Source organism: Neofelis nebulosa, chromosome 15, assembly GCF_028018385.1.
Source record: "Neofelis nebulosa isolate mNeoNeb1 chromosome 15, mNeoNeb1.pri, whole genome shotgun sequence".
NCBI classification, from domain to species: domain Eukaryota; kingdom Metazoa; phylum Chordata; class Mammalia; order Carnivora; family Felidae; genus Neofelis; species Neofelis nebulosa.
Genome location: NC_080796.1, coordinates 54268262 through 54282696, shown reverse-complemented (window position 1 = coordinate 54282696; position 14435 = coordinate 54268262). Strand labels below are relative to the sequence as shown.

Genomic DNA, 14435 nt, shown 5'->3' with positions numbered 1-14435 from the left:
TCTCTCTCTAAAAAAAGAAGGGAACAAAGCAGAAGCCCTGTTACTAAGTCTCATAATTCAGGGTGGGGACCTAGGAACCAAGGCCAGAACTTAACCAGACACAAGAAAGTTCCAATTGCCAGATGATATTTCCAAGCTTAGGGACAGTAGTAGTACCATGGTTTGTTGTGGGGCAGAAATCTGTTGATATGGATTAAGGAGCTTCATTTGATCAAGTTTGAGGGCATACTGGGACAAAAATCTATCATTCTTACATGAAATCAATGTAAGTAATAAGAACCGAGTAGTAATATTAGAGAACAAATAGCACTAACACATTGTTAAAATCTAAAGAACAGTGTCCTAATAAGGTTCTCCTACCCCAAACTGCCAAAATAAACACTAGGATCTGGGCTCCTCAAGGTGCAATGTGCAATTAGGTGGAGGTCCTGGGTTCTTGTCAAGGATTTGATTGAGATAAATAGGCCTGATATACATATAACATGATCTAGAGCAGTGGTTCTTAACTCTGGCTATGCATTAGAATCACCTAGGGGAGCTTTTAAATTTCCTGATGTACCAGCCTTATCACAGACTAATTAATACCAAAATCTCTGGGGAGTTGGTCCAAGTAGCAGTTGGTTTTTAAGCTCCCAGGTGATTCAAGATATACAACCAAGGTTGTATACCATTCTTCTAGAAGAATTTACCAATTAAGACATGGAGTATCGGGAGCAATGGCCAAATGGAATTAGATCTAGAATGGGGAATAAGGTGGTAGATGATTAAGAATTTGTTATACCACTAAAAGTGAATAGTTCAGATTAAGGAAAGGGGATATTACATCATTAGAAAGTCAGTTTATAGCCAAAAATAGGTAGATGCCATGCTTCCCTATTATTCTGGCTTCTTGGAATTTCTTAATGAAATTTCTAGATGCCTTCTCTGTAATATTTGTTTGCTGTAATGTTTGCCAATAAGACAAATTGTGTTTGTTATATCATTGAGGGAAAGGCATCTTTCTTTCTTTCTTTCTTTCTTTCTTTCTTTCTTTCTTTCTTTCTTTCTTTCTTTCTTTCCTTCTTTCTTTTTTTAATTTTATTTTTTATTTTTTAAAATTTACATAGAAATTAGTTAGCATATAGGGCAACAATGATTTCAGGAGTAGATTCCTTAGTGCCCCTTACCCATTTAGCCCATCCCCCCCTCCCACAACCCCTCCAGTAATTCTCAGTTTGTTCACCATATTTATGAGTCTCTTCTGTTTTGTCCCCCTCCCTGTTTTTATATTATTTTTGTTTCCCTTCCCTTATGTTCATCCGTTTTGTCTCTTAAAGTCCTCATATGAGTGAAGTCATATGATACTTGTCTTTCTCTGACTGACAAATTTCACTTAGCATAATACCCTCCAGTTCCATCCACGTAGTTGCAAATGGCAAGATTTCATTCTTTTTGATTGTCGAGTAATACTCCATTGTATATATATACCACATTTTCTTAATCCATTCATCCATCGATGGACATTTGGGCTCTTTCCATACTTTGGCTATTGTTGATAGTGCTGCTATAAACATGGGGGTGCATGTGTCCCTTTGAAACAGCACACCTATATCCTGTGTATAAATGCCTAATAGTGCAATTGCTGGGTCATAGGGTAGTTCTATTTTTAGTTTTTTGAGGAACCTCCATACTGTTTTCCAGAGTGGCTGCACCAGCTTGCATTGCCATCTTTCTTTCTTTTTAAAATGTTTATTTAGGGGCGCCTGGGTGGCACAGTCGGTTGAGCGTCCGACTTCAGCCAGGTCACGATCTCGCGGCCCGTGAGTTCGAGCCCCGCGTCAGGCTCTGGGCCGATGGCTCGGAGCCTGGAGCCTGTTTCCGATTCTGTGTCTCCCTCTCTCTCTGCCCCTCCCCCGTTCATGCTCTGTCTCTCTCTGTCCCAAAAATAAATTAAAAAACGTTGAAAAAAAAAAAAATGTTTATTTATTGGGGCGCCTGGGTGGCGCAGTCGGTTAAGCGTCCGACTTCAGCCAGGTCATGATCTCGCGGTCCGTGAGTTCGAGCCCCGCGTCAGGCTCTGGGCTGATGGCTCGGAGCCTGGAGCCTGTTTCTGATTCTGTGTCTCCCTCTCTCTGCCCCTCCCCCGTTCATGCTCTGTCTCTCTCTGTCCCAAAAATAAATAGAAAACGTTGAAAAAAATTAATTAAAATGTTTATTTATTTATTTATTTATTTATTTATTTATTTATTTTGAGAGAGAGCAAGAGAGCGAAATTGCACACAAGTAGGAGAGGGGCAGAAAGAGAGGAAGAGAAAGAGAGCCCCAAGCAGGCTCTGTGCTGTTGGGGCTCCATCTCATGAACCATGAGATCATAACCTGAGCTAAAATCAAGAGTCTGATACTTAACTGACTGAGACACCTAGGTGCCTGAGGGAAAGGTTTCTTGTCTTGTCTTGTCTTCTCTTGTTTTCCCTTCTCTTCTCTCTTCTCTTCGTTTCTTTTCTTTTTTAAACATTAAAAAAAATGTGTATTTATTTATTTATTTTTTGAGAGAGAGAGAGAGAGAGAGAGAGAGAGAGAGCACAAGCAGGGGAGGGGCAGAGAGAGAGACAACACAGAATCCAAAGCAGCCTCCAGGCTCTGAGCTGTCAGCACAGAGCCTGACGCGGGGCTCAAACTCATGAACCATGAGATCATGACCTGAGCCAAAGTCAGATGCTTAACCAACTGAGACACCTAGGTGCCTCAAAAGATATTTTTAAAATTAGCTTGTTTTATGAAATGCTCTTCTTTGTGAGAAGGAAGATTCCAGTGGAATATAAAGATAGATAAAATGAGACAGCTTGGACTAATTTGTTGCTCATCAGTCACAGTTACTTGAATTCTGAATGCTTTTTCACTTACTTCAATATATTTTGAAGTGAGGGCTCTTGGGTGGCTCAGTTGATTAAGCCTCTGACTCTTGATTTCTGCTCAGGTCACGATCTTAGGATTATAGGATCAAGCCCCACATGGGGCTCTGTGCTGAGCATGTAACCTGCTTAAGATTCTCTCTCCCTGTCTTTGCCCCTACCCCACTTTCTCTCTCAAAAAAAAAAAAAAAAGAATAACAGAAATATTTTCAAGTGAGGTATGCAATTTATGTGAAATGAGATCAATATGGTAAGAAACTGTTGATATTTTGCCTTGACATAACCTTGATTTGCTTCATTCATTCATTCAGTTAGTCAGTTCCTTGACTAACTCATCCTGAACCCCTTATCCCATCTTAGAGAGCTGTGCTGAGCATTATAAGAATCATGAAGAAGACAAAGATGAGTAAGGCTCTCCTTGCCCTTAAGAAGCTGGTAGAAGAGAGAGAAAATAGAGAATTATTAAAGAGTATAGAAGAATAGTCATAGAGATACACATTAAAAGTGGGGCAGGGAATCTATGAAGGCTTCTTGGAAGAAATGTCAGCTTTAGTATAAAAGGATAGTTAAGATTAACCTTGAAGCTACCAAAGAGAAGGCCATTTCAGAGACAGAGGCAGATTTACCTTTTGAGTCATTCTATTTTAGGTTCAGGAGAAAATTGCTGAGCATTGGTTATATGCACAGAAGAGTAATTTATGACTTCCATCAGTATTGGGATCACATATGAATTTATAATACTGTAGACAAATGGAGTCAGAGAGTTACTGTTCAGGGTTTATATGTTCTGAGATGTGTTTTTTATTAGTATTATATATATACATATATATATATATGTATATATGTATATATATATATGTATATTTTAATGCTTTATGTACAGAATAGAGCTTTCTAGGCAGTTCCAGATATATTTTAATAATAATAATAATAATAATAATAATAAACACTTAATGAGTGCTTACTATATGCAGGCTCTATTCCCAGTACTTTATAAGCATTAATTAATTTAATCCTCACACCCAGCCTATGATACACATGAAACACTTAGAACACAAAGCAGTAATATAGCTTGTTCAAGGTCATCTATTAATGAGAAAATCCAGAATTTGAACCAAGGCAGAATTTTACTGTTGACTCTCATCAACAGTCTTAAAGCTTCCATGAAGAATAATAGAGCATAAATTGGAAAGTATTAAAACATTGAGTTTTAATATTTCTCTGGGTGATAATATTGCCATTCATCTTTTCTGACAATGATAAATGCATGGATAAAGCTTGATTGGGAAGGAAGTCTTTCACTGGAAAAAAAAACTGAAGAGAAAGCACATTCAAACCAATTTTAAGTAGCACTTGAGGAGCTGAGAGGAGAGCTGTCTCTTAACACAATGCTCCTCAAACTGCCTGTCACAAGAAACTTCCAAAAGGAATGCGTGGGGGAGGGGGCAGAGGGGACACAGAAAACCTGTGGTCACTCTAACTCCTTTACCAAATAAAAAATGGATTTTGACAGCTACAGCATATCAGACACTTGTCAAAATATCAGCCCAGGAGAAAGCTTGCCAAGAAGGAACTTGACAGACTGCATGCTTGGGGGAGCACAGGAAGCAGACGTTGTCACGCACGAGCATGCAGACAATTACAACAGAGACTAAAACAAAGTATTTCACTTGAAGAAATTCTAATAATAATAATAAAGAAAATTCAGTGTGTGTCAGTACACTACATTATCTCCCAAAGGGAATGATGCTATCAACTATTAGACACATTTACCCATCACAATTAATTTTGAAGGAAAAGATGTTCCAAGTCTGTCTTGTTACAAGTTATGAGGCATAGCATTTAGCCTAAATCCTATTTGTTTGCATCAGTTTCACACTGGTTTCAATTCATTCTGACAGACTTCACTTTAGTGAGGAAAAAGCATATGGCAGTAAAAATTCACAATCCCTCTTATGTAATTCTGAAATCTAAAATTCTCTGTAGGGGCACCTCTGTAGGGGTGCCTAGTTCAGTCAGTAGAGGCTATGACTCTTGTTCTTGAGGTTTTGAGTTCAAACCCCACATTGGGTGCAGAGATTACTTAAAAACTAATAAATTCAAAAATAAAATAAAATTCTCTGTAAAGTGATATTTTTAAAAATAAGTCTGGCATCACAATGCATTTGGATATAGAGGTGCCTGGCTGGCTTAGTCAGTCAAGCTTCTGACTCTTGATTTCCATTCAGGTTATGATCTCAGGGTTTGTGAGTTTGAGCCCCATGCTGGTAGCGCAGTCAGCTTGGGATTCTTTCCCCCCCCTCTCTGCCCCTCCCCTGCTCTCTCTGTCTCTCAAAATAATTAAACTAAAAAAAATGCATTTGGATATAGAATCTGACCTGACCTGACATGAGATTATGTATGTTTTTATTTATCACATTCAGTGTGAATATTCATATATTTTGTAGCAAAATGAGTTTAATTCTGTGGTCCTTTTCCAAACTCCATTGTGGGTGTTACATAATAAATTGTGTATATACCATATTACTTCTCTAAAATCCAAAAAATTCTGAATTCTCTTGTGCATCTGGCCCCGTGGCTTTTCAATGAAGTATTGTAGACATGTACTGGCAAACTGAATGAACTGTGAACTTATTTTTAATTTGGATTATATTCATTTTATTCTCCTAGTTGCTTTGAGAAGAAACATTATTTATCAAGAGTTAAGTCTTTATGGAGCAGTCAATATTTAGTCTTTATGAGTCATTCTTATTATATTAACAAAGCAAGATAAAGTGCTGACTTTTTTTAACATTGTTTCACAGAAAAATTGAGTTTTTCTTTTCTGAAGGCAGTTGAGTTAAAACTGAGATAGGTCAGGGCACCTGGGTGGCTCAGTCAGTTGAGCGTCTGACTTCAGCTCAGGTCATGATCTCGCGCAGTCTGTGAGTTTGAGCCCCGTGTCGGGCTCTGGGCTGACAGCTCAGAGCCTGGAGCCTGCTTCGGATTCTGTGTCTCCCTCCCTCTCTTTCTGGCCCTCCCCCGCTCATGCTCTGTCTTTCTCTCTGTCAAAAATAAATAAACATTTAAAAAAAATTTAAACTGAGATAGTTTCAAATCATTAGTGGTTTAGATATGAAAAGATTAGATACTTGTTAAAACAAATTTCTCAAACACATATATTTGCTACTACACAGCACAGTTTAAGTCTTAAAAAGGAAACCAGTAGAAAGACAAAAAGGACTGTTTCAAAGGGTAAAGTATGGGCAGATATACAATGTCCTGGAGAGTTTCAATAAAACTGGTAAATTACATACGCATTTGGTTACTATTTAACAGATCAAATAGGCTATCATACTTTAAAAGTCAATTTTCTTTAAGGTTTTAAAGTTTTATTGCATGTGCCAGATACGCAGCTATAAAGTGATTGTACAGTTAGCAGTTTTAGATTTTTGGCTAAACCTACAAAAGGAAGAATGACTGGTATGAACTGTGAACTCTGACATGGCACAAAGGACTTGCCCAACACTGTGCTGAGAGATTTGACCAAATTTTAACCTGGATTCCACCTGCACTAGACTATGTTCCTAATGATGACCCCAACTCCCGTGCTGAGTTTTGCTTAAGAAAACACAATGCTGCCAAACCACAATGTGCCCATTCTCTCCACCCACCTTGCCAACCATTTTTAGTAGTTCTCCACTTACCCCCCATTCTGTAATTTTCCATCTACCCCCTTGTCCCTCTTTTGTTCCTCCCTTTTCATGACCCTACATGCCCTTTTTTGTTCCCTCAGGCACCTTTGCCTTAGAGTAGAGCTCAGTTTATATGGAGTCTCCTCTACTGTAGTAGTCTGAATAGCATCTGTCCTGCTGCCTTGAATAAGTGTCCAGCCCAGTTTTGCTTTGACACTGGTTTCTGGTCTGGTGTAGAAGGACTTTGGAAGTCATCACTCTATCCTAACAAGTAAAAGTCTGGATAGAATGAAAAATCAGCATCTCTTCTTACATCTGTCAGAAAATTGAGGTCACAGGACAAACCATTGCCCCCTAAATGGGAGAGGCAGAAAAGTAGATAGTCACACTTATTGAAGCAGAAACCCATGAGCAGAAGCTTTCATGGGAACCAGTGTTAGAATAGGAAATCTGAACTGAAACTGATGAATCCCTGGAGGCTTAGTGTGGACAGGTCTGAGAATTAAAACCTCCAGTCTTAGGAAGACCCCATATTTTTATAAATTTTATTTCCAGGAGCCCGACCAAGTTCTCTCAGTGAAGATGGGAGAAAAGTCCTATTCTGTTTCAGAGGGAGGAGAAAAGTAATCATTTTGAAACATGCATTCTTTTCTTAATAAATCTTGCTGTCAAGAGAAACTATTTTACTGGAGCCTAGAATACTGGTGGGGATGCAAAATAGTACAGCCACTTTGGGAGAGTGTTTGGTGGTTTCTTACAAAACTAAACATACTTTTTTTTTTTTTTTTTTTTTTTTTTTTGGACAGAGAGAGACAGAGCATGAACGGGGGAGGGGCAGAGAGAGAGGGAGACACAGAACCGGAAACAGGCTCCAGGCTCCGAGCCATCGGCCCAGAGCCCGACGCGGGGCTCGAACTCACGGACCGCGAGATCGTGACCTGGCTGAAGTCGGACGCTTAACCGACTGCGCCACCCAGGCGCCCCAAAACTAAACATACTTTTATCCAGCAACTGTGTTCTCTGTTATTTACGCAGAGAAGTCAAAAATATTTCCACCTGAAAATCTGCACATGGATGTTTATAGCGGCTTTGTTCATAACTGCCCAAACTTGAAAGCAATCTTTATTTATTTCTGCTCCCTTTCTTTATGGAGATTTGAGTTTCCAACCTCCATCCTTTACTTTTTCTCTGAAGAATTTCTTTTACTATTTCTCGCAGGGCGGGTCTGAACTGGCAACAAGTTCAGTTTTTGTTTTTCTGATATGGTGTAATTATTCACTTTTTTTCCCCCAGCGAACATCCATCTCCAGACATAGTTAACAGAATTTTTTTTTTCTTATGATTAAGAACATTTACGATTTTAGCAACTTTCAAATATGCAATGCAGTATTATTAATTCCACTTGTCACGCTGTGCATGGCATCCCCACGACTTACTTATTATATAACTGGAAGTTTGTACCTTTTGATCACCTTCACCTGTGTTGTCTACCCTTCGCCTCCACTTCAGCAAGCACCAATCTGTTCTTCGTATCTATGAGCTTGTTTTTTTAAATCTACACATAAGTATGATCAGATGGTATTTGTCTTTCTCTGTCCAACTTATTTCACTTAGCATAATGCCCTCAAGATCCATTCATGTTGTTGCAAATGGCAAGATTTCTTTTCTTTTTTTAAACATTTATTTATTTTTGAGAGACAGAAAAAGACAGAGCATGAGTGGAGGAGGAGCACAGAGAGAGGGAGACACAGAATGGGAAGCAGGTTCCAGGCTCTGAGCTGTCAGCACAGAGCCCGACGTGGTGCTCCAACTCACAAACAGTAAGATCACGACCTGAGCTGAAGTCGGATGCTCAGCCTACTGAGCCACCCAGGCACCCCTCCTTTCTTTTTTTCAATGGCTGAATAATACATGATTGTATATATCTTTGCTATACATAAATAATGTTGCAGTGAACATGGGAGTGCAGGTATCTTTTCAAGTTAGTGTTTTTGTTTCTCTTGGTAAGTGGAATTGCTGGATTATATTGTAGTTCTATTTTCAATTTTTTGAGGAACATCCACACTGTCTTCCATAATGGCTGCATCAGTTTACATTTCTACCAACAGTGCATGAGGGTTCCCCTTTCTCTGCATCCTCACCAACACTTGTTATTTCTTGTCTTTTTCATGATAGCCATTCCAATTGTTGTGAGGTGATATATCACTGTGGTCTTGATTTACACTATCATTCACTTTATGGGGTGCCTGGGTGGCTCAGTCGGTTGGGCGTCTGACTTCGGCTCACGTCATAATATCACAGTGAGTGAGTTCAAGCCCCGCATCAGGCTCTGTGCTGACAGCTCGGATCCTGGAGCCTGCTTTGGATTCTGTGTTTCCCTCTCTGTCTGTTCCTTCCCCACTAGCACTCTGTCTCTCCCAAAAATAAACATTAAAAAAATTACATTATCATTCGCTTTTGAAGGATAATTTTGCTGATAAAATTATAGTTTGATGGTTGTCTTCTTTTCCTACTTTAAATATTTCATTCTATTGATTTCATGCTTGCATGACTTCTGAGGAGAAGTTTGATGTAATTCCTATCTTTATACCTTCATAGATAAGGAGTTTTGTTTTACTGGTTTCTTTCAAGATTTTCTCTTTGCTTTGTCATTCTGTGATTTGAATTTTTATACCCACATGTAGTGTTTTTGCTATTTATCCTGCTTGCTATTCTCCCAGCTTCTTGGATTTGTGGTTTGGTGTTTGTTATTAATATTAGAAAATTTTCAGCTATTATTACTTTAAATATTTCTTCTGACCCATTCTCTTTTTCTTTTCCTTATGATGTTCCCATTACACATATGCTATAACTTTTCTAATTGTCCCACACTATTTGAATATTATATTCTTTTTAAAAAAATTCTTTCTCTTTGTGTTTCAGTTCAAGTTGAACTGAATAGGAAGTTTCTATTAAACAGTGGGAAGTTTCTATTGACATATCTTCAAGTTCACTTATTCTTTCCTTGGCCGTGTCCAGTTTACTGATAAGCCCATCAGTGACATTCTTCATTTCTGTTGCAGGGCTTGTGACTTCTAGAATTTGCTTTTGATTCTTTCTTATATTTCTATCTCTCTCTCTGCTACATTACCATTCTATTTTTGCATTTTGTTTACTTTTTTCCATTAGAGCCTTAACATATTAATCACAGGAAATTATATTGCTGATTATTCAAAAATCTGTGCCATATTCAAATCTTATTTGGATGCTTGTTTTGTCTCTTCATATATATTTTTTTTACTTTTAACATGTGTTGTAATTTTTTGATGAAAGCCACACTTAATGTGTCAGGTTAATAGAAGCTGAGATAAATAGGCCTCGCACATGGAGTTTTATGTTACTTTGGCTAGGAGTTGGAGTATGTTAAATGTTTGCTATAGCTATAGTTTCTAGTAGTGCCCTTACGGTTTTCTTCCTCTGTTGTCTTTGGGTTTCCCTAAGAACTGTTTCTCAGATAGAGTCTGTCTTGTAGCCATATCAATTGAAATTCACTATTATTATACTAGAGCCCTGCTGATGTGATGATAAGGTGGGTAGGAGGAGAAATGTTTTTAATCTTATGATTAAATCTCAATCTTTTAGTGTGCCTAAGTTTCTGGGCTGTGACCTTCATAGGTGTTTCTTAGCATTTTTTTTCTCCCTTTAGGTGAAATTGGAAAATAAGGCTCCCAGATAGATGAAGCTCTGATAAAGTAGTTTCTCTTGAATAGAAAGCCTTTGCTATGCAGAATATTCTGGATTTATTAAAATGGATACTTTCCCCCTGCCCCAGCCTGAAATAATAGGATTTTTTCCTTCAGACTTTCACTATGAGAATCTGTCGAGTTCCTGGAAGTAAAACCCACAAAACACTGGGCCCCCACAAATTTGTCTCTCATAAACCTAATCCACACTCTTCCTCCAGCAATTGGTCAAAATTACCAGTTAAGTTTTCTTATCAGTTTATGGCTCCAGTGGCTTTTGTTCCGGGTAAGCTGGTGTTGATTGTTATTCTCTATATTTGCCTGTCTCTTCAGATTTCAGGATGATCATTCCCTGTTACCTCATTTCTTCAATTGATTTAAGAAAAGTGATCTGCAGTTTGTTCAGCTTTTTCTCTTGTAAAGACAGAAGTGATAGTTTCCAAACTCTTTTCATGTTGGAACTGAAATTAGAAGTCTTTTATTGCATTTAAAAATACATCATGCAGAGGCGTCTGGGAGGCTCAGTAGGTTAAACGTCCGACTTCAGTTCAGGTCATGATCTCCCAGTTCGTGGGTTCAAGCCCTGAGTCAGGCTCTGCACTGACAGCTCAGAGCCTGGAGTCTGTTTCGGATCCTGTGTCTCCCTCTCTCTGCCCCTCCCCCACTCACGCACTTGCACTCTCTATCTCTCTCTCAAAAATAAAAAGACATTAAAAAAAATTTAAGAATACATTAGGCAAAGGCTTTTTTTCTCCATGGTATAACCATTTTAGTTAAGGTGTATAGTAATGGGAATTATTAAAAGAGCAAATGGGCTGAAGTGATCTTCAGGAATTGTTACTATCTGTTGAGTTAAAGAGTTTACTTAAAAATAAAACTGGAATTCTTTATTTTCATGAAAAGTATTTTTTGGTCTAAACTCTAGCTATATTTTTGAATAAAATAGTGTCAAATTAAGATAAAAATATCAATACAAACAGCTGATAAGTGTTATATTCCTTATAAATTACCTAGGAGATATGTATATATTTATAATATAGTTCTGTGGATTTTCTTTGGAAGTTTATTTATTTATTTTGAGAGAGGGAAGGGCAGAGAAAAGAAGAAAGGGAATCCCAAGCAGGCTCTGTGCTGTTAGTACAGAGCCTGATGCAGGGCTCAATCCTACGAACTGTGAGATCATGACCTGAACCAAAATCAAGAGTTGAATGCTTAACTGAGTCACCCACGTGCCCCAGTTCTGTGGATTTTTTTCCTTTAATCAAATGACCCAAGGTTTTGAAGTTCATTTGCCTGGCACTGATTTAAGCACTGTGGATGTACCAGCCTTTAAGTACATTATAATCCAATTGGGAAGCTAAAACTAACACAAAACAGTGAGACACCAAGTGCAACAAACTGAACTGAACAAAGAAATGATAATATCTGTGACTGATTAGAGGTAGGAGATGACGGCTCAAACATGGCTCCGATTTGAAGAGGTATGTGGTTCTGTGAGATATATTTTATTTGCACCGTTGCCCACTGGCAGCTCAAAATAAATTTGCAAGTAATGTGTAGCTGGCAAACACTTACCCTAGTGAAATACAGCTGCTCCCCTGAGTCCCATGTGTGCCCCCACCTCGCGAACCCCGTCCATTCCCAGCCCTCCCCACAGTCTCCTGGAACTTCCCTGTGATCAGGAAACTAACAGATTAACAGCTGGTACAACAGGAAGACTCTAGGACTCTGCTCTGGCACCCAAGGTCTTTTGGTTCGTTGATGTTAAAATTTTTGAGTAGAACTTTGTCTCTCTCTCTCTCTCAACCTCTCTCTCTCTCTCTCTTTCTATATATATACACACACACAAAAATCTATATAAATCTATATATATATTTTTTTTAACTTATCTAGAAGATGACAATATATACACACAAAAAAAGAAATATTGAGTTTATCATTTAGATGCTGAAGAAACCCAATCAGATGGTTGGAAATTTCCAGTGTCATAGCATAGACAAAGTCTTAAACTAAGTGATAGTGACTGCTAACTTCTCCTTAGAAGGGCAGGTCTCAGAATGACCAGGAGTGTGGTAATAAAAAGGATAATGTAAAATCATCTCTCTCGAGTGATGTATACTTGGACCCTGTTTATCATTAAGATGTTGTACAATGCTAAGAAAGAGCATTGGTTTCAACTGAAGGGAAAAATCTATTGGATTTTATTTTTCTTGTATTGTGTAAATCAGGGGTCAGCAAACTACAGTCTATAGACCAAATCTAGCCTGCTGCCTCTTTTTGTAAGTAAAGTTTTCCTGAAACACAGCCATGCCCATTTTTTTTTACATATTGTCTGTAACTGTTTTTGAGCTATAAAGGAGGAGTTGTGCAGTTACAACAGAGACCATATGGCCTGCAAAGCAACAAACTATTTACTATCTGGTCTTTTACAGAAAAGTTTGGAAACTCCTGGCTTAAATGATGACAACAAACTTTTTAAAGCATCAGACCAAACATGCAACCTGCCCCAGGAAACCTTTAGTAAACAAGTCTTTTCAATTCTTAAGATATTATTTTTGTGAAAGCAATTACAAAGGTTTAGTTGTCTGTGTTTTGCATTTTTCTCTTATCAAGAAAAGTTGCTATGCATTGCTTTTTTTTAATTTCATTTTTTTTTCTTTTTATACCCTTGCTGCTTGAAAATTCTCCTCCTAGACTAGTTAAATAAAATATTGGAATTCAATGTCATGTCCACAGTTCCTTTTAAATTTCCACTGACACTAAAATGCATTTTGTGTTATGACATTTCTCATAAGAGCTAAGTGTTGGAATAGAAGATAAAATATCAGAAGACATCTAATAACCAGTTTTATCTAGCAGAATCCTGAAGTATTCTCCTGAGTTCAGGAGGTGAATGGATATTCTAGATAATGGAGCAACACTTCAGAGATTTTTATTTTTTCCTTCTTCCTTCTAAAATAAGTATTCACTTCATGAGTTTAAATAACCCTATAAGATTCTCTTGAAAGAAATATTTTATTTTAAAAGCTAGAAGCTTTCACTCAATTATACATTAATTTTATTGTTGTCATTTAATAAATGGCGATTTAAAATTAAGAACATTAATACAACTGTGTCCTAGGAAATAATTGAGTTGTAATACAACAGCCCTTTCAAAAAATTAAATTTCCTATCAAATGAGGATCAGTTGGAGTAACCAAATGCATAAGTGCCCTTGATTAATATTTAAGAATCTTTATGAATACATTTGCATTCATATGTATTTTGAAAACACTATGTGAAATTAGTTCTGATTTGAAATAAAGATTTGAGGGAGAGTATTTATATGCTTCCACTTTCACCTTATATTACAACAAAAGGTAGGTTTTTCAATCAAATGAGAAACTCAAATTATTAGAACCATGTGATAAGATTTAAATCCGCTGATTATTTTGCATATCCACTAAATCTAACTTAATTATAATTTCCTTGAATTTTTAATAAACTGTTATAAGCGCATATCAGATATTTGTTCAATTATTTTAGTGCAGGGAATTCTGGGTGTTATAGAAACAAAACGTGGTTTATGCCACCAAAGAGTTTATAATCTTAGGAAAAAGATTAAAAATATATATGAAAACAATCATTTACTCATTCAACAAATCTTTAGCCTGTACTTGCTGTGTGATTAGTATTGTCTGTGAGCTAGGCCCGAGGAATGCAGCAGTATACAGAATAATCTTGCTTTCATAAGACGTGATACAGAAAAAGCTGAGTGAAAAAAGCCCTAGAAGTAACAAAACATACTAAGAGAGACTAGAGCAGGAAAAAAATAAAGAATTTTGGCTGTTTAGGATAGGAGTTGAGGTAGAAAAACTTCATGGTAGATGAGGCCAATGAGTTGCATCTAACAGGATGATAGAATTCAACTCCAAAAGGGCATTCTGGGAACTGAGGGGAGAATGGGTAATGGTGCAGAACTCAGAAATTTGTATGTGGTATGTGTAAAGAATAGCAATTATATTAATCACGTTGGCAACTTTGTTTTCCCGTTTCTAATAAAGTTAAATACCTCCTTCACCATGTAGCAATTCCGCTTCTAGGTGTTTACCCAAGAAAAAGGAATGCATATGTTCACAAAAAGAGTCACAAGAATATTCATATTAGCT

The 14435-nt window shown here is 37.5% G+C and overlaps 1 long non-coding RNA gene across 1 annotated transcript in view; it reads left to right on the top strand.

Moving 5' to 3' along the window:
* The window catches only part of LOC131495596 (uncharacterized), a 65414-nt gene that overhangs the window by 9669 nt on the left and 41310 nt on the right, over positions 1–14435 (top strand). The window lies entirely within an intron of this gene.